Here is a 21,118-nt window from a genome sequence, read left to right on the forward strand (position 1 = left end):
AGGCTTACAAGTTTAGCAGTCATTCTTTAAATTTTTAAGAAAACTTCCCAAACCTATTTTCTTAGGGTGGCTTTGAGGGGTCTTTATGTTAGAACCCTGTATAAATCACCACAGTTTAAAACCTGCATCTCTCAAAGTATTCAAAACTGCATTTTCGAAGTTTCTTAACCTTTAGGTATTTCACTGGAATGAAAGCAAAGTGAAGGTGAAATTTGAAAAATTTATTTTTTTTGCAGATATTCAATTTTCATCAGCAAGTGTAAACCCCTTACTGACCACCAATACGCCTTTTCAGGGCGGTCACTAAGGGGCCAAAGGCTAGGCCGCTGCCTTTTTCACGGTGGCCAAATCTAAGCCCTGCACGGGTGTCCCGTGCAGGCTGGAGCCAGGGCTCGGCTGTCTGATGACAGCCAGACTCCTGCTCCAATGACCGTGATCGAAGTTTACTTAGATCGCGGCCATTTAACCCGTCAATAGCTACCGCGGCATTTAACTTGCTTACAGAGGGAGGGAGCTCCCTCGGTCACCCATTGACGGCCCGCAAATGCAATCGAGGGGCCTCCGATGGGGTGTCATGAGAGCCGGGGGCATGATAAAAGCCCCAAGATTTGCCCTGGGATTGCCTGTTAGATGTACACTGACAGGCAATAATACTCTGGTATACGAAGTATACCAAAGAATTATAGCAGCGATCTAAAGATCACATAGTTAAGACCCCTAGTGGGACTAATAAAAGAAGTAATAAGTGTGAAATAAAAGTTCTTAAGAAAAATGACAGTAAAAAAATAAATTTTTATTTGATTTAGTAAAAGTGTAAAAAATAAATAAAAGTACACATATATGTATCGCCGCGACCATAATGACTAAAACAATAAAGTTAATATGTAATTTATACTGCAAGGTGAACACCGTAAAAAAACAAAAAACAGTACCAATTAAAACTACGTCTCATCCTGCAAAAAAAACAAGCCAAAAAAATCACTACATGGACGGAAAAATAAAAAAAAAATTACGGCTCTTGGAAAGAGACGATGCAAAAACAAATAATTTTAGTTCAAAAGTGTTTTTATTATGCAAAAACTATACATATGTGGTATCGTCGTAATCGTACCAACCCATAGAATAAAGGTAATGTATTATTTATGCCGCACAGTGAACGGCGTCAATTTAAAACGCATAGAACCATGTGGAATCTCAGGTTTTTTCTCTATTCCCCCACAAAAAAAAGTTAATAAAAGTTAATCAAAAAATAATATGTACCACAAAATGGTGGCAATAAAAAGATCAACTAATCCCGCAAAAAAAAAGTCCTCATACAGCTATGTTGACGGAAAAATAAAAAAGTTATAGCTCTTTGAATGCGACTATAGAAAAACAAAAAAAATTGCTTGGTCATTAGGACCTAAAATAGTCTGGTCACTAAGGGGTTAACAGAGAAGCACAACTCAATATTTGTTATCCTGATTCTGCAATTTTCAAAATATCCCATATGTGCCCTAGTGTGCTACTTTACTGCAACAATCAGAAATGAAGGTGCACCTTATGGATTTTGGGGTCTCCATTTTAGTAGGATATTTTCCAAGCACCACTATAGATTTGCAGAGGCCTTAAAGGTTAACTAAACTTTTACAAAACATTTGACATGTTCGAGCACGGAGACCCCCATTGATCGCTAAAACCAAAAGGAAGAAGCGCTCCGGTAAGTGCTTAGTTTCTGATGGACTTTTCTTGGCTTTCCTTGGAGCGGTTTACGGGCTCAATAGAAATTCTAGGAATCCATACATCACTCATTCAGCTTCCTGAGGAAAGCCAATCAGAAACTAAGTGGCACATTGCTCACCTGAGAGCTTCTGCTGTTTCGTTGTAGCGATCGGTGGGGGTCTTAGTGCTCAGACCCACATCGATCAAAACTTTGGACATGTCACTATGACAGGTCAAAAGTTTTTTAAAAGTTAAGTTACTCTTTAAGGAGCCAAAATATATAAAACACCCCCTAAAAGACCCAATTATTGAAACTACACCCCACAAGGAATTCATCTAGGGGTGTAATGAGCATTTTGACCCCACAAGTGTTTTTTTTTTATAGATTTTATTGGAATTGGGAAGTGAAAATAATATTTTTTTTTCCAGTAAGATGTAGTTTTAGCTTAAAATGTTTAACTTCCTTAAGGAATAAAGGGGTACAGCCCCCCAACATTTGTAATGAATTTTCTCCTGAGTACATCAATACCTTCTATATGGTATAAACCCCTGTATGGGCACATGGCAGGGCTTAGAACGGAAGGAGCGCTATTTGGTTTTTGTATTGGATTGATTTGTGGGCGCCATGTAGCATTTGCAGAGTCTCTAAGGTACCAGTACAGTAGAAAGCCTTGCAAAGTGACTCAATTTGGAAAACTACACCCCTGGAAGGATTCATCTAGGGGTATAGGGAGCATATATATATAGATGTAAAAAGCTGTTTGGGCAAACTGCATTGCTGAGAAGGAAAGGAGCTTTTGGAGTGCTGATTTTACCTGGTAGTAGTTTTGTTTGGGGTTTTTCACACACTCGCAAGTACTTTTTTTTTTTTTTTAAATGTAATTGATGCTTAAAACACGGACAGCACATGGATGTGCATTCGTGTCCTGTCCATGGTTTTCATGCAGCCATTGACTTCAATGGGAGGCTAGGTGCGTGAAAACGATATAGGATATGCAGCGAGTTTCCCGCATCAATGGGGTCGCGTGCTGTGCGTTGTTTCAATACACAGCACACGGATGAGATTCACGTTCGTGTGAATTGGCCCTAAATCTGTGCAGGTACTGATCTGCAAGTACCTTCTAGCCACACAGCCTCCGAAGAAACAGAGCAGCAAGAAAAGCTAATTCAACACCATTAACCACTGCCTCTCCACACCTCTGATGTCTGGTGAGTTATGGGGAGATGGGAGCAATATAGCTGCCAATATCTTGTATCTCTGTGGTTGGCATTGGAGCACTGTGGTTGGCACTGAGGCTGGCATTGTATTGGGGCACAGTGGCTGGCAATGTATTAGGCCACTGTGGTACTGTATCTCTACCCTATTGTCTGACTATTACCCAGGAAATGTACAGTTAAAGACAAAACTTACACTACCGTTCAAAAGTTTAGGGTCACTTAGAAATGTCCTTATTTTTTAAAGAAAAGCACAGTTTTTTTCAATGAAGATAACATTAAATTAATCAGAAATACACTCTATACATTGTTAATGTGGTAAATGACTATTCTAGCTTCAAAGTCTGGTTTTTAATGCAATATCTACATAGGTGTATAGAGGCCCATTTCCAGCAACCATCACTCCAGTGTTCTAATGGTACATTGTGTTTGCTAACTGTGTTAGAAGGCTAATGGATGATTAGAAAACACTTGAAAACCCTTGTGCAATTATGTTAGCACCACTGTAAACAGTTTTGCTGTTTAGAGGAGCTATAAAACTGACCTTCCTTTGAGCTAGTTGAGAAACTGGAGCATTACATTTGTGGGTTCGATTAAACTCTCCAAATGGCTAGAAAAAGAGAGCTTTCATGTGAAACTCGACAGTCTATTCTTGTTCTTAGAAATGAAGGCTATTCCATGCGAGAAATTGCCAAGAAACTGAAGATTTCCTACAACGGTGTGTACTACTCCCGTCAGAGGACAGCACAAACAGGCTCTAACCAAAGTAGAAAGAGAAGTGGGAGGCCCCGCTGCACAACTGAGCAACAAGACAAGTACATTAGAGTCTCTAGTTTGAGAAATAGATGCCTCACAGGTCCTCAACTGGCAGCTTCATTAAATAGTACCCGCAAAACGCCAGTGTCAATGTCTACAGTGAAGAGGCGACTCCGGGATGCTGGCCTTCAGGGCAGAGTGGCAAAGAAAAAGCCATATCTGAGACTGGCTAATAAAAGGAAAAGATTAATATGGGCAAAAGCACACAGACATTGGACAGAGGAAGATTGGAAAAAAGTGTTATGGACAGACGAATCGAAGTTTGAGGTGTTTGGATCACACAGAAGAACATTTGTGAGACGCAGAATAACTGAAAAGAAGCTGGAAGAGTGCCTGACACCATCTGTCAAGCATGGTGGAGGTAATGTGATGGTCTGGGGTTGCTTTGGTGCTGGTAAAGTGTGAGATTTGTCCAAGGTAAAAGGGATTGTGAATAAGGAAGGCTATCACTCCATTTTGCAACGCCATGCCATACCCTGTGGACAGCGCTTGATTGGAGCCAATTTCATCCTACAACAGGACAATGACCCAAAGCACACCTCCAAATTATGCAAGAACTATTTAGGGAAGAAGCAGGCATCTGGTATTCTATCTGTAATGGAGTGGCCAGCGCAGTCACCAGATCTCAACCCCATAGAGCTGTTGTGGGAGCAGCTTGACCGTATGGTACGCAAGAAGTGCCCATCAAGCCAATCCAACTTGTGGGAGGGGCGTCTGGAAGCATGGGGTGAAATTTCTCCCGATTACCTCAGCAAATTAATGCCAAAGGTCTGCAATGCTGTAATTGCTGCAAATGGAGCATTCTTTGACGAAAGCAAAGTTTGAAGGAGAAAATTATTATTTCAAATAAAAATCATTATTTCTAACCTTGTCAATATCTTGACTATATTTTCTAGTCATTTTGCAACTCATTTGATAAATATAAGTGTGAGTTTTCATGGAAAACACAAAATTGTCTGGGTGACCCCAAACTTTTGAACGGTAGTGTATTTCTCCTCTTTTATGCTAAAATTTATGAGTGTGTCTTATAGTCCAGTGCGTCCTATAGTCCGAAAAAAGTTTTAATTGGTACAATTTTGGAGTACATGCAACTTTTTGTTCACGTTTTATAATTTTTTGGAAGGCAAGGTTTTGATAGTTCAGGTTGTTACGGACGTGGCGATACCACTTATGTATACTTCATTATATTTTATTTTTAAAAATTCCAATGATAAAGGACCTGATGAGGGGAAAAAGGACATTTTTCGTTTTTTTTATTACTTGAAACTTAAATTTTTTTATTTTTCTAAAACATTTTTTTTTTTATTCCCACTAGGGGACTTGAAGGGCGGAACCCTTAACCCCTTCCCGCTCCTTGACGTACTATTACGTCATGGCAGCTGTATCGTTCGCGCTCCATGCCGTAATAGTACGTCTCGGGAGTAACGGCCGTTTCGGCCGTCCTCCCGACACATACAGGAGCTGTGACGCTGCTGTCTTGTTCAGCAGCTGTCACAGCTCCTACAGCGGGGACCGATCGCTGTGTCCCCGCTGATTAACCCCTTAAAAGCCGCGTTCTATAGAGATCGCGGCTTTTTAGGGGTTAAGCTGCCATCGCCGGCCTGCTACGCGATAGCGGCCGGCGATGGTGACTATGGCAACCGGACACCAAACAATGGCGTCCGGCGATGCCATAGACGGAAGCCTAGTGGGTCCTGACAACGTCAGGACCCACTATGCTTGCTGTCAGTGAGTAGCTGACAGTTCTAATACACTGCACTACGCATGTAGTGCAGTGTATTAGAATAGCGATCAGGGCCTCCTGCCCTCATGTCCCCTAGTGGGACAAAGTAATAAAGTAAAAAAAAAGTTAAAAAAAGTTGTGTAAAAATAAGAAAATAAAAGATTTAAAAGTATTAAAAGTAAAAATCCCCCTTTTTCCCTTATCAGTCCTTTATTATTAATAAAAATATATAAACAAACAAATAAACTATACATAATTGGTATCGCCGCGTCCGTAACGGCCTGAACTACAAAATTATTTCATTATTTATCCCGCACGGTGAACGCCGTAAAAAAAATAAATAATAAACCGAACCACAATCACAATTCTTTGGTCACTTCACCTCCCAAAAAATGGAATAAAAAGAGATCAAAAAGTCGCATGTACCGAAAAATGGTACTGATCGAAACTACAGTTCGTTACGCAAAAAAGAAGTCCTCGCACGGCTTTATTGATTGAAAAATAAAAACGTTATGGCTCTTAGAATAAGGTAACACAAAAAGTGAATGATTTTTTTCAAAACGTATTTTATTGTGCAAACGCCATAAGACATAAAAAAAAACTATAAACATCTGGTATCGCCGTAATCGTATCGCCCCGCAGAATAAAGTGAATGTGTCATTTATAGCGCACGGTGAACGCTGTAAAAAAAAACGAAAAAAAAAACAATCGTACAATTGCTGTTTTTTAGTCACCACGCCACCTAAAAATAGAATAAAAACTGATCAAAAAGCCGCATGCACCCCAAGAAAACTACAATGGATTCCTCAAGGGGTCTAGTTTCCAAATTGGGGTCACTTTTGGGGGGTTTCCAATGTTTTGGCACCACAAGACCTCTTCAAACCGGACATGGTGCCTAATAAAAAAGAGGCCTCAAAATCCACTAGGTGCTCCTTTGCTTCGGAGGCCGGTGCTTCAGTCCATTACCGCACTAGGGCCACATGTGGGATATTTCTCAAAACTGCAGAATCTGGGCAATACGTATTAAGTTGCGTTTCTCTGATAAATCCTTTTGTGTTATAAAATAAATGGTATAAAGAGGATTTTCTGACAAAAAAAAAAATGTAAATTTCACCTCTACTTTGCTCTAAATTCCCGTGAAACACCTAAAGGGTTCCTAAACTTTCTAAATGCTGTTGTGGATACTTTGAGGGGTCTAGTTTCTAAAATGGGGTGTTTGATAGGTGTTTCTAATATATGGGCCCCTCAAAGCAACTTCAGAACTGAACTGGAACCTAAAAAAATAAATAAATGAGGCAATACTTCGCTTCTTACATTATACTGATAATGAGCCGTGCCCACCCCGAGATGACCCCAGTTTTGACCGTTTGTATAAACGGAGACCCCTATTAGACCGTTCCAGTGCCCGGTTTTCCCAAGCATACACCCCCGAGAAGTGTATTTCTATTGAGGAGTCCCTGGTACATTTTAAAGGGAGGGTTCAATTCCGCCAGTACCTGCCGTGTAAGAGGGCAAGGTATGGCGTGAAGATGTATAAGCTGTGAGAGTGCATCAGGGTATACCTACAGGTTTAGGATATATGAAAGAAAGGCCACCCCCAAACCAGACTGCATCCTGGACTACAATAGGTACATGGGAGGGATGGACTTGTAAGATCAAGCCCTGAAGCCCTACAGCGCCATGCGGTGTGGTATAAGAAGCTGGCCGGGCACATCATACAGATGGCATTGTACAATGCGTACATGCTACGTCGATGTGCAGGCCAGACGGGAACTTTCCTGGAATTTCAAGAGGTGATTATCAAGAACCTAATCTTTAGGGACCAAGAAGGGGGGGCACCCAGTACTTCTGGAAGCGAGCCCACACGCATCGTACCAGGGCAACACTTTCCAGGAGAAGTTCCCCAAACTGGCAAGAAGGGAAAAAGTCAAAAGAGGTGCAAAGTCTGCTATAAGAGGGGGTAAGGGAGGACACAATATATCAATGTGACACGTGTCCCGAATAACCAGAGCTCAGTATGAAAGTGTTTTAAAATTTATCATACATCCCTTGGTTTATAATTTACCCCAATTTTACTTACCCTGATGCACTCCGCACAGCTTATCCCCCCTCGTCTTTCCCCTCTGAGCCCTGCTGTGTGCCCAGGCAGCTGATAAGAGCCACATGTAGGGTATTGCCATACCCGGGAGAACCCACATTACAGTTTATGGGGTGTAGGTCTCCGGTCAAAATGCTCACTACACATGTAGATGAATGCCTTAAGGGTGTAGTTTTTAAAACGGGGTCACTTCTTGGGGGTTTCAACTGTTCTGGTACCTCAGGGGCTTCTGCATACATGACTTCGCACTAGAAAATCCCCAGTAGGCCAAATGGTGGTCCTTTCCTTCTGAGCCCTCCCATGGGCCCAAATGGCAGTTTATCACAACAAATGGGGTATTGCGGCCCTCAGAACAAATTGCGCAACAGAATGGGGTATTTTGTTTCTTGTGAAAATAAGAAATTTTCAGCCAAAACTACATATTATTTGAAAAAAATAATTTTGTTTTCATTCCCAGCCCAATTCAAATAAGTTCTGTGAAAAAACTATGGGGTCAAAATGGTCACAACACCCATAAATGAAGTCCTTGAGGGGTGTAGTTTCCAAAATGGGGTCATTTGTGGTTGGTTTCTATTGCTTTGATACCTCTGGGGCTCTGCAAATGCGACATGGCACCCGAAAACCAATCCAGCAAAATCTGGACTCCAAAGAACACACAGCGCTCCTTTCCTTCTGAGCCCTCCCATGGGCCCAAACGGCAGTTTATCACCACAAATGGGGTATTGCCGCACTCAGGACAAATTGGGCAACAGAATGGAGTATTTTATTTCTTGTGAAAATAGGAATTTTTGAGCTAAAATGACATATTATTGGAAAAAATATATATTTTTTTAATTCCCAGCCCAATTCAAATTAGTTCTGTGAAGAAACTATGGAGTCTAAATGGTCACATTACCCATAAATGAATTCCTTGAGGGGTGTAGTTTCCAAAATGGGGTCACTTCTGGTGGGTTTCCATTGCTTTGATACCTCTGGGGCTCTGCAAATGCGACATGGCACCCGAAAACCAATCCAACAAAATCTGTACTCCAAAGAACACACAGCGCTCCTTCCCTTCTGAGGCCTCCCATGGGCCCAAACGGCAGTTTATTGCCACAAATGGGGTATTGATGCACTCAGGAGAAATTGGGCAACAAAATTGAGTATTTTGTTCCCTGTGAAAATAAGAAATTTTTGTAAAAAATTACATCTTATTGGAAAAAATGTCATTTTTTTAATGTCACAGCCCAATTGAAATAGGTGCTGTGAAAAAACTGTGTGGTCAAAATGCTAACAACAACCATAAATGAATTCCTTGAGGGGTGTAGTTTCCAAAATGGGGTCACTTTTGGTGGGTTTCCATTGCTTTGATACCTCTGAGGCTCTGCAAATGCGACATGGCACCCGAAAACCAATCCAACAAAATCTGGACTCCAACAAACATATAGCGCTCCTTTCCTTCTGAGCCCTCCCATGGGCCCAAACGGCAGTTTATCACCACAAATGGGGTATTGCCACACTAAGGACAAATTGGGCAACAAAATGGGGTATTTTGTTCCTTGTGAAAATAAGAAATTTTGATCACAAATGACATTTTATTGGAAAAAATGACATTTTTTTCATTTCAGAGCCCAATTCAAATACGTGCTGTGAAAAAACTGTGCGGTCAAAATGGTAACAACAACCCTTAATGAATTCCTTGAGGGGTGTAGTTTCCAAAATGGGGTCACTATTGGGGGATTCCTACTGTTTTGACACCTCAACACCTCTTCAAACCTGGCATGCTGCCTAAAATATATTCTAATAAAAAAGAGGACTCAAAATCCACTAGGTGCTTCTTTGCTTCTAGGGCTTGTGTTTTAGTCCACGAGCGCAGTAGGGCCACATGTGGGACATTTCTAAAAACTGCAGAATCTGGACAATACATATTTAGTAGTGTTTCTCTGGTAAAACCTTCTGTGTTACAGAAAAAAAAATGAATAAAATTGAAATTCAGCAAGAAAAATGAAATTTGCAAATTTCACCTCCACTTTGCTTTAATTCCTGTGAAATGCCTGAAGGGTTAAAAAACTTTCTAACTGCTGTTTTGAATACTTTGAGGGGTCTAGTTTTTAAAATGGGGTGTTTTATCAGGGTTTCTAATACATAGGCCCCACAAAGCCACTTCAGAACTCAAGAGGTACCTTAAAAAAAAGGCTTTTGAAATTTTCTTAAAAATATGAGAAATTGCTGTTTATGTTCTAAGCCTTGTAACGTCCAAGAAAAATAAAAAAATGTTCAAAAAACGATGCCAATCTAAAGTAGACATATGGGAAATGTGAACTAGTAACTATTTTGGGTGGTATAACCGTCTGTTTTACAAGCAGATGCATTTAAATTCTGAAAAATGCAATTTTTTCAAAATTTTCTCTACATTTTGCAATTTTTCACCAATAAACACTGAATATATCGACCAAATTTTACCACGAACATGAAGCCCAATGTGTCACGAGAAAACAATCTCAGAATCGCTTGGGTAGGTTTAAGCATTCCGACGTTATTACCACATAAAGTGAAATATGTCAGATTTGAAAAATGGGCTCTGAGCCTTAAGGCCCAAACTAGGCTGCGTCCTTAAGGGGTTAAGACCGCACGTAGACCTGAGCCCTGCAGCTACAGGAATAGATTTACTCTGGCATATCTGTTCAGTGTGAGAGGTATGGATGGATTGTCTCATAATCACAAATTGCTCAGTTGAGCTGAGACAGCCAAGCGGGTACAGCTTTTCAAGCAGACATTTGATTGAATGGGACTGTAAGGTAATAAGTGGGATTGCTATAAACCATGATGCAATTCATCTAGGGCTACAATAATAATTCCTGCCTACTCTGAATAATTGTATGAGGTCCTTCTTTTTGCTAAAAAAATAAACCGTTTCGTTACGTTCCATTTTTACTGCATAGATTCGCCTTTTTATTGCAGGGATTAAAAAAATGCTCTAATTATTAAAGTACATCAATCTACTCATAAGTGTTAAAGGCTATGTACACTTTTGAAGGTTGATTTTGATCAACTTTTGAATTGTTTTTTATTTAAAAAAAAATGTTTTAATTTGTGAGATACACCTTCTATGTATCATGTATACATAGAAGCTGTATCTTGTGTTAACAGCCGAATCCATCAGCAAGACTGACGGCTTTTGGTGAACGCTGGTCCTGCATGTCTCATCCTGCTGACCTGACAAATTCGGCCTTTACTGAATACAGATACAGTTTCTATGTTTACAGGATACATAGAAACTATATCTTAAAAAGTAAAAAAAATGATGGAAAAAAAATAATTCTAAATCAAAACCTTTATTTATTAATAAAAATTTGCCTTCAAAAGTGTACATCGTATTTAACTTTATTACTTTGATGGGCATGCTCTTCACATCTACACATATGGGTTTTTAAGTTTGTATGGTTTGCGTAAATTTATGTATAACTGGCTTATAGTAAAATTAAAGCAGTGGTTTGCTACTGATACTGTCGCATCTTCATACAGCATTTTTTTTTAAGCCTAGTCTCCCCAATAATCAGCTTTCCCCCCCTAAACAAATTTACTATATAATAAATGTAAGCATAAAGTATAAAAAAACACACAAAACGCATTGAAAACCAAAGCATAATATTACAGGATTCAATGTTACTGAACAATAATTCATATTGTGCACAATCCAGTGGACCTGAAAGCCTATATGGGTTCCTGTAGTAATAATCATCATGGCTAGTGCCCTATGTTTACAGTTCACCAAATATATTACATTAGATCATCATATATAGGCATGGCACCGTGGGACTTTAAAGGGAACCTGTCACCAGCATTTCACCTATTAAACCAGCAATACCTGGTGGTAGTGGGTGAAAAATCATTTCTATATAACCTATAATTGAATACTGAAGCTACAGAGCCGACTAAGAAGACAGTTTTTTAGTGTTCCCACACCGTATGCAAATGAGCATAAAAGAGTCAGATCTTCATTTGAAAAGTCACATCTTTATTCCTCAAGTCTTTCCGAGTTTACCCACCTCCTTACTTTTGATTGCCAGCTCCTCGCCTTCCCCAGCACAAAAACTAGGCTGCGTCCTTAAGGGGTTAATGTATTATAATACACTATGCAGAGCAATGTATAAACACTTTTCAGTTTTAGACTGACAGGCAGCCTATTCAGCCCTGCCTCTGGTAGGGCCTGATAGGCTCTCGTACATGGCAGACCTCAAGGCTATTGTTAGACCTCCGGTTGCCATTGCATCTATGAGCACCCCCAAGATTGTGTTGTGGGGGGTCGATTGGCTACAAACTACTTTGATGTCACAGTCTCTATCGACCATGGCATTTAAGGGGTTAATTTCCCGTGATCAGAGCTAGCTCTGGTCCCGGCCGTTACAGCAGGGTGTTAGCTGTAATATCTAAGCCCACACATCAGTATGTCATAACTGTTTGACAAATTTCAGCAATACTTTGCCGAGCGAGACGTACAGTTACAAAAAATTTCGTCTAGGGATTCGTTTTTATGTCCGAAGATATAGCCGTAGTTACGGTAGTTCGTGAAACCTGTGTCTCAGAGACCTCATATATTGTACTATACTCTAGTTGTGTATTTTCAGTGCGGACACCGGACTAATCCGTTGCATGGGTACATGACTTTAATTTCAGTCCCCGAAAACCAAAATTGCAGCACACTTTAAAGGTAAGTTTTAAAGACATTGTTTTCCTGAAGGTTAACTCACTCTAATCAATGATATGGTTATGAACTAGTGTCCTGGGAATAATTGAATGTATGACCGCTTTCTTTATACCCTGAAAATACATATCCACACAGTTCACAACACAGCCAACACCGACATGTCTGTTTTAGTGAATAATTACATTCTCCATGAAATAACAATTTAGGAGAATCTTTTCTTAAAACTCTACATTTGCCATTTCTCTGTTATTACTCCTAGAAATGTATGAATATATTGAAAACTGGGTGTTACCAGTTGGGGGTGTCGCCCTACACAGACGGACAATGTCCAATCAGGGCTCACAGTCTCAGACCTTGTAGAGACACACCCCTTTGACAAGGTGAACGGTAACACTCAATTGTCAATTTATTCATACATTTCTAGGATTAATAACAGAGGAACGGCACAATACAGAGGTCTAAGAAAATATGTTCCAAAATTGTTATTTCATGGGGAATACAATTATTTACCAAAATAGACATGTCAGGGGAGGTGACTGATTCTCTTTAATCTCTGCATACACATAAAATATGGAAAACATGTATCAGAAAAGTTTTTTTTATTGCAGATTTTGATTTTATATCCCATGGAGATACACCGTGTTCCAAATTATTATGCACATTGGATTTAAGTGTCATAAACATTTAATTATTAGTTTTTCAATGAAACTCATGGATGGTATTGTGTCTTAGGGCTCTTTGGATCATTGTAATCAATCTCAGACACCTGTGATAATTAGTTTGCCAGGTGTGCCCAATCAAAGGAAAACTACTTAAGAAGGACGTTCCACATTATTAAGCAGGCCACAGGTTTCAAGCAATATGGGAAAGAAAAAAAGATCTCTCTGCTGCCGAAAAGCGTGAAATAGTGCAATACCTTGGACAAGGTATGAAAACATTGGATATTACAAGAAAACTTAGGCGTGATCATCGTACTGTGAAAAGATTTGTGGCTGATTCGGAGCACAGACGGATTCGTTCAGATAAAGGCATAATGAGGAAGGTTTCTGCCAGACAAATTAATAGGATTAGGAGAGCAGCTGCTAAAATGCCATTGCAAAGCAGCAAACAGGTATTTGAAGCCGCTGGTGCCTCTGGAGTCCCGCGAACCTCAAGGTGTAGGATCCTCCAGAGGTTTGCAAGTGTGCATAAAGCTATTATTTGGCCACCCCTAAACAATGCTTACAAGCAGAAACGGTTGCAGTGGGTTCAGATATATATGAAGACTAATTTTCAAACCGTGTTGTTTACTGATGAGTGCCGTGCAACCCTGGATGGTCCAGATGGATGGAATAGTGGATGGTTGATGAATGGCCACCATGTCCCAATAAGGCTGCGACGTCAGCAAGGAGGTGGCGGAGTCATGTTTTGGGCTGGAATCATGGGGAAAGTGCTGGTAGGCCCCTTTAGGGTCCCTGACGGTGTGAAAATGACCTCTGCAAAGTACGTTGAGTTTATGACTGACCACTTTCTTCCATGGTACAAAAAGAAGAACCGTGCCTTCCGTAGCAAAATTATCTTCATGCATGACAATGCACCATCTCATGCTGCAAAGAATACCTCTGTGTCATTGGCTGCTATGGGCATAAAAGGAGAGAAACTCATGGTGTGGCCTCCATGTTCCCCTGACCTCAACCCTATTGAGAACCTTTGGAGCATCCTCAAGCAAAATATCTATAAGGGTGGGAGGCAGTTCACATCAAAACAGAAGCTCTGGGAGGCTATTCTGACATCCTGCAAAGATATTCAAGCAGAAACTGTCGATATACTCACAAATGCAATGGATGAAAGAATTGTGAAGGTGATATCAAAGAAGGTGTCCTAATGTTAACATGTAACTTGGCCTGCTAAGTTTTTTTTTGATTGAAAGAGCTTTTGATTTCTGTAAATATGACCTCCTGATGCTGCAAATTCAACAAATTACCATTTTAGTTCTCTCTACAACCTTTAAAATGTTTTGATCTCTGTTGTGCATAATAATTTAAAACAGTGCATTTTGAGTTTTTTTGTCTAAAAAAAAAATCTGTTATCATTAGGAGATGGCTTGAAGATTATACTGACTGTCATTTGCATCGACTATTTAGGAAAATCAGCGAAAAATAACATTTGTATAATAATTTGGAACGCGGTGTATAGTTGGTGCATAAAAAACAGTTTCAGGAGAGAATATTCCATATTCCATCAATATTCCATCAATGCCATATCAGCGTGGGTCCGACCTCTGTGACCCCCTGTCAATCGCTAGAATGAGATGGCAGCAGCACTAGGAGGAGCAGTGACACTTTGCTTCCTGGCTCTGGCTCATTCTGGGCGGCCTCATAAATGTTGACTATAAGGCCGGGTTCACACGTAGCGTAAAATACTGCAGATTTTCCACAACGGATATCGTTGCGTAATATCTGGAGCATAATACAGTACCAGCAGAGGGGCTGAGATTTGAACAAATCTCATCCTCACGCTGCGTGTAGCGTCCATGGCCGCGGGCCGTCGGGTTTACTCACATCCCGATGCCCGAAGCCATGGATCAGTGAGCGCTAGCTCGCTTCTCCTTCCTAGGAGACGCCAGCGCTCACTTCCGCTTCGGTCCACTGTGTCCCGTAGGGAGCACGTACGCTCGTGCCTGGTCTTAAAGAGACAGCGCGCGCACATGTGAACAATCATCAACTATTCATGATTTACTGGACTATAAGAAGAGCTCTGCCCTTCTGATCCTTGCCTGAGCATGGTTAGTGTATCCCAAGTCTGTCTTGCAAATGGTCCCGCAGTGTGTGTTCCCGTTCCAGTTGTTACCCATGCCCTGTTAGCTCTTCCTGTGACCATGCTGTGTTCTTGTTCCTGCGCCTACTAGTGTTGGAGTTGTGTCTACTGCACCTGCTGTCGTTTGCCACATCCTGTGTCATCTTCCACGTCCAGTGCCATCTTCCACGTCCAGTTTGATGAGCCACGTCTGGCGCAATGTGCTGCACCTGCTGTCAACTGCCATGTCCAGTGCCATCCTCCCCGTCCAGTGTGATCCGCAATGTGTTGCACCTGCTGTCGTCTGGCGTAACCTGCTGCACACACCTCCATCCGTGCCAAAGCCTTGACCACTGTCTGGACTATTCAGGTACCCTAGTGCGGGACTTTATTTCTGGGGTGCTCTGTGGTTTGGCCAGCTGCCTTCCGGCTACAGTGGTGCGGCCTAGTGGGTCCACATACCCACAGACCGTGACAGTACGCTCAGGCCATGGACCCCGCTGGTCAACCTGAGACCTTGATGACACAAGCTATGCTGGCTAAGATGCAAGACCACCAGTCACGGCAGTGCCTGATCCACTTCAGACTACATGCCAGGTCCTTCTCTTCGGATGACGTCAGGATCGCCTTCATCATCTCTCTCTCCTTACTGGCAAAGCCCTGGCATGGGCTTATCCTCTGTGGGAACATCAGGGACCAGAGACCCGTGACTTGCAGTGCTTCTTACGGACTCTCCGCTTAATTTTTGAGGAAGCTGGGAGAGTTTCTTCGGCTGCTGCATCCCTGCTGACCCTACACTAGGGAGACAACTCTGTGGGCAAGTATGCAATCCAGTTCCATACCATGGCTGCTGAATTAACTTGGAACAATGAGGCTTTGGTGGCCACATTCTGTCAGCGACTGTCTTCTGGTATTAAAGACGAGCTGGCCGCTTGTGATCTGCCATCTACCCTGGACAATCTCATCCTACTTGCCTCCCAGGTTGACATGAGGATCGGGAGCGTTCCCAAGAGGTTCTCCGGGAGAGAGAACTTCCTAGGCTGGATTCTACTTTCCAGCAATCCTTACCAACCTCCTCAGTCGTCCCACCGGAGAATCCTATGCAGATGAACCGAGTCAAATTGTCTACCCAGGAGAGACAAAGCAGACGCACTTCTGGACTTTGTCTGTATTGCGGCCTCGGAGGCCATATTGTGCGTTTGTGTCCCCAGAGGCCAGAGAGTCCCCAGTGCCTACGATTGGTTGGAGAGACAACCCTAGGTGGAACGGTACCAAATGAAGCATTCTGTTCCAAGTCGACTATTCCTGTGACCTTAGTATCCGGGGAGAGGATGCATCGGGTTTCTGCCTATCTAGACTCTGGGTCTGCGGCAAACTTCATTCAAAAGGAGCTAGTGGATCATCTCCAGTTGCCCACAGTTCCCCTGGTGACACCTTTGGCTGATGCCTCTGTGAATTTACTGCCTCTGCCCGATTTGGTAGTATCTAGGACCAAGCCGTTGAAGCTCCAAGTTGGAGCCCTTCATTCTGAACTAATTTAACGTCTTGTTTTGCCCAAGGCCATCAATCCTGTTCTGCTGGGCCTGCCTTGGCTTCGACTGCATGCCCCAGTCCTGGACTGGAATTCCGGAGAGGTTCTCCAATGGGGTTCCAAGTGACTCGGTCGTTGTCTGTTGCAGATCCATCCTGTCCAGCCTGTCATTGGCGGGACTGCCCCCCCCCCCATTTTGCTCAGTTTGCAGATGTCTTAAGCAAGGGGGAGGCTGAGACACTGCCTCCACATTGGACTTATGACTGCCCCATTGAACTGGTTCCTAATACCTCTCTCCCCAGCGGATGGGTATATCCTCTCTCCTTGCCAGAGTCTCTATCCATGTCGGCCTATATCAAGGAGAATTTGGAGAGGGCTTTCATACGAAAGTCTTCCTCCCTGGCCGGGGCTGGGTTCTTCTTTGTTAAAAAGAAAGATGGATCCCTTCGACCCTGCATGGACTACCATGGTCTCAACCAAATCACGGTCAAGAACAAATACCCGTTGCCACTTATATCCGAACTGTTTGACCGGATACGAGGAGCCAGAATTTTTTCGAAACTAGACTTGCGTGGAGCTTATAATTTGATCTGAATCCATCAAGGGGACGAGTGGAAGACGGCGTTCAACACTCGAGACGGGCACTACTAATACCTGGTGATGCCATTCGGACTGTGTAATGCTCCCACGGTCTTCCAGGAATTCGTGAATGATATCTTTCGAGATCTCCTCTATGTCTTTGTTGTTGTTTATCTCAATGATATTTTGATTTTCTCCCCGGATCCGACGACTCATCAGGGGCATGTCCGTCAAGTTCTACTACGATTAAGGGAGAATCGTTTATATGCCAAGCTGGAGAAGTGAGTCTTTGAAAATAATTCTCTGCCCTTCCTGGGCTATATCATCTCGGATCAACATCTCAAGATGGATCCTGAGACAGTAAGAGCTGTCCTGGAATGGCCACGTCCTCAAGGCCTGAGGTCCATACAGCATTTCCTGGGATTCGCCAATTTCTAACGGCGGTTTATCCCAAACTTCTCATCACTGACCGCTCCCATCTCTACCCTTACCAAGAAGGGTGGGAACGCCAAGGTGTTGACTCCAGAGGCGGAATCCGCATTCATTAGCTTCAAGAAACCCTTCACTTCAGCCTCGATCCTCCTTCATCGTGACATATCTCGACAGTTTTCATTGGAGGTGGACGCTTCTTCTGTTGGTGCAGGTGCACTTCTGTTTCAGAGGAGCTCCAAAGGAAAGACAGTTGTATGTGGCTATTACTCAAGACTTTTTTCTTCTGCAGAGCGCAATTACTCTATTGGGGATCAGGAGCTACTGGCCATCAAATTGGCTCTGGAGGAATGGAGACATCTTCTAGAGGGCGCAGCTCACCCCATCCTGATCTACACTGACCACAAGAACCTTAATTATCTTCATTCCACTCAACGACTAAATCCCCGTCAAGCCAGGTGGTCGCTGTTCTTCACCCGTTTGCTCCACTACCGTTCCACTGACAAAAATGTGAGTGTCGATGCCCTGTCCAGGTCATTTGAGACGGAGGACACGGTGGACTCTCTTCAGAGTATCATAGACTCGTCCTGCATTGTCACTGCCAATCCTTTGCAGGTTAGAGACATCCCTCCGGGGAGGACTTTTGTTCGGTTGGAAGACAGGAGAAGAATTCTCCACTGGTGACACAGCTCTAAACTGGTTGGGCATGCTGGGGTTTCAAAGACCCGAGACCTGATTGCTCGTCACTTCTGGTGGCCCACGCTACCCAAAGATGTTGTGGACTTTGTCTCTTCCTGCACGGTGTATGCTGTGTATGCTTCTAACAAGGTTACTCACTCCAAGCCTGCCGGCCTGCTTCAACCTCTGCCTGTACCCAATGCCCGCTGGCAGCACATTGCGATGGACTTTGCCACAGACCTTCCTCCCTCAGCAGGATGCAACACTGTCTGGGTGGTGGTGGACGGGTTTTCAAAGATGGCACATTTTATGCCGTTGACCTGCCTACCTTCTGCTCCCCGACTGGTGAGTGTCTTCATTCAGCACATCTTTCGCTTCCATGGCTTGCCTCTTCACATTGTGTCTGATCGGAGGGTTCAATTTACCTCAAAATTCTGGAGAGCCCTCTGTAGACTCCTGGATGTGAGATTGGACTTTTCCTCAGCCTATCACCCCCAGTCCAATGGGCAAGTCGAGAGGATCAACCATATCATGGAGAATTATCTACGCCACTTTATCTACTTGCAGCATGATAACTGGGTATAGCTTCTTCCATGGGCCGAGTTATTGTATAACAACCATACAAGTGAGTCCAGCACTTCCACACCGTTTTACATTGTGTACAGTGAACATCCTAGAGTCCCTCTTCCTGTGACGACTACATCTCAGGTACCTGCTGCTGACTCTGCATTTAGGGGCTTTCTGGAAATCTGGTAACAGACCCGGTCCACTATTTTGCTAGCAGTCGATCGCATGAAGCGAAACGCGGATAGAAAAAGAAGAGCCACCTCAGTATCTCCCATGTACCAATGTCTGGCTATCCTCCCGGAACATCCATTTAACGGTGCCTTCATACAAGGTTCCTCGGTCCTTTTGAGATTTTGCAGCAGATTTTGTCTCCTATAAGCTGTGGCTTCCTCCTACCCTCAGAATCCCCAACTCCTTTCCTGTGTCCCTCCTGAAACCAGTGATCCTGAACCGCTACAGTAAGACTTCCAGTTCCACAGTTGCTCCCAGCGGTTCTTCTCATGAGTTTGAGGTGAGGAAGATCCTGGACTGCAAAAGGGTAGGAGGAAGGACTTTCTATTTGGTGTACTGGAGAGGGTTTGGTCCTGAGGAGAGGTCCTGGGAGCTGGAAGAGAACCTCAGTGCCCCTGCTCTCATTAAGAAATTCCTATCTCGCTCTGGCCCCAAGAAGAGGGGGCGTAAGAGGGGGGATACTGTAGCGTCCATGGCCGCGGGTCGTCGGGTTTACTCACCTCCCGACGCCCGCAGCCATGGATCAGTGAGCGCTGGCTCGCATCTTCCGCTTCAGTCCCCTGTGTCCCGTAGAGTGCGTGCGCACGCTCGTGCCCGGTCTTAAATGGCCAGCGCGCACACATGTAAACAATCATCATCAACTATTCAGGATTTCCTGGACTATAAGAAGGGCCCTAAGCATTGTTAGTGTATCCCAAGTCTGTCTTGCAAATGGTCCCTTAGTGTTTTCCCATTCCAGTTGTTACCCGTGCCCTGTTACTTGTTCCTGTATCCCGTGCTGTGTTCTTGTTCCTGTGCCTACTAGTGTTGGAGTCATGTCTACTGCAACTGCTGTTGCTTGCCACATCCAGTGCCTTCTTCCACGTCCAGTGTGATCCGCTATGTCTGGCGCAACGTGCTGCACCTGCTGTCAACTGCCACGTTCAGTGCCATCCTCCTCATCCAGTGTGATCCGCAACGTGGTGTCATCTGCCACGTGTAGCGTAAACTGCTGCACCCACCTCCATCCGTGCCAAAGCCTCGGCCTCTGTCTGGACTATTCAGGTACCATAGTGTGGGACTTTGTATTGCTGGGGTGCTCTGTGGTTTGGCCAGCTGCCTACCCGCTATGGCGGTGCGGTCTAGCAACATGCCCACAGACCGTGTCACTGTGCAAATGATAAGCGGAAAAACCGCACAGAAATTGACCTGCAGTGCGTTTCTTTTAATCCGCAGCATGTCAATTCTATTTGCGTAATCGCTGTTTTTTTGTTGCAGGTTTTCGCCATTGAATTCAATGGGGAGGTAAAACCTGCAACAAATAGCAAATGTTAGATATTTGCGTGGGAAAAGGTGCGATTACCCCGCAAAAATCGAAACTCAGAAATATGAATTGAATTTTTTATATTTACCCAGTAATCTGTCCTTCTTTGTCCTGGCACAAGGCTGCAAAGGTAACATGGGATGAAACGTCATCCAAGGAGGCGGGGCTGCAGGACGGTTGTCATGGCCATAGGTAAGTATGAATCTTTTTTTTTTTTACTTGCAGTTTTCCGCAGCGGACATTCAGGCCGAAAAATCGCACCACTATTTGGTGCGGTTTTCCCCGGAATTCACTGCGGCGACCAGGGCGGAAACGCTGTGTGCTTTTACACAGCGTAACCACCCTGTGTGAACATACCCTAAGGGTACAGACACGCATGGCAGATTTTGTTGCAGAAATTTCTGAGACTAAAAATCAGTTCCATCCATCTGAATGTGACTTTCAGAGTCCATGCAGCTTCTGCAGAAACAACTCCATTCAGATGAATATAACTGATTTTCAGTCGCAAACATTTCTGCAACAAAATCTGCCGCATGTGACTGTACACTAAGGCCGGACGTTTACAGTAGCAGCAAAGTGGTTCAGATTTAGAAAATCTCATGCCCACAGGGCGGAAAAAAAAAATGCAGCGTAAACGTTAATAACTTGACCTGTGGTGCTGAATTTAATTCCGCAGCATGTCAATTTACTGTATGCTGCGTTTTTGTTCATTTTCCGTTGCGGGTTTTCCCCATGGAATTCAATGTGCAAAACTCGCAACAGAAAGCGAAGCGTTGCAGCTTTTG

At 43.3% G+C, this 21,118-nt stretch overlaps 1 protein-coding gene across 1 annotated transcript in view; it reads right to left on the bottom strand.

The window, feature by feature from the left end:
• Window positions 1-21,118, bottom strand: part of HHLA2 (HHLA2 member of B7 family) — a 122,402-nt gene that overhangs the window by 62,317 nt on the left and 38,967 nt on the right. The gene's annotated exons all lie outside the window — the stretch shown is intronic.

The sequence above is a fragment of the Rhinoderma darwinii genome, chromosome 2 (genome assembly GCF_050947455.1).
Source record: "Rhinoderma darwinii isolate aRhiDar2 chromosome 2, aRhiDar2.hap1, whole genome shotgun sequence".
Classification (NCBI taxonomy): Eukaryota; Metazoa; Chordata; class Amphibia; order Anura; family Rhinodermatidae; genus Rhinoderma; species Rhinoderma darwinii.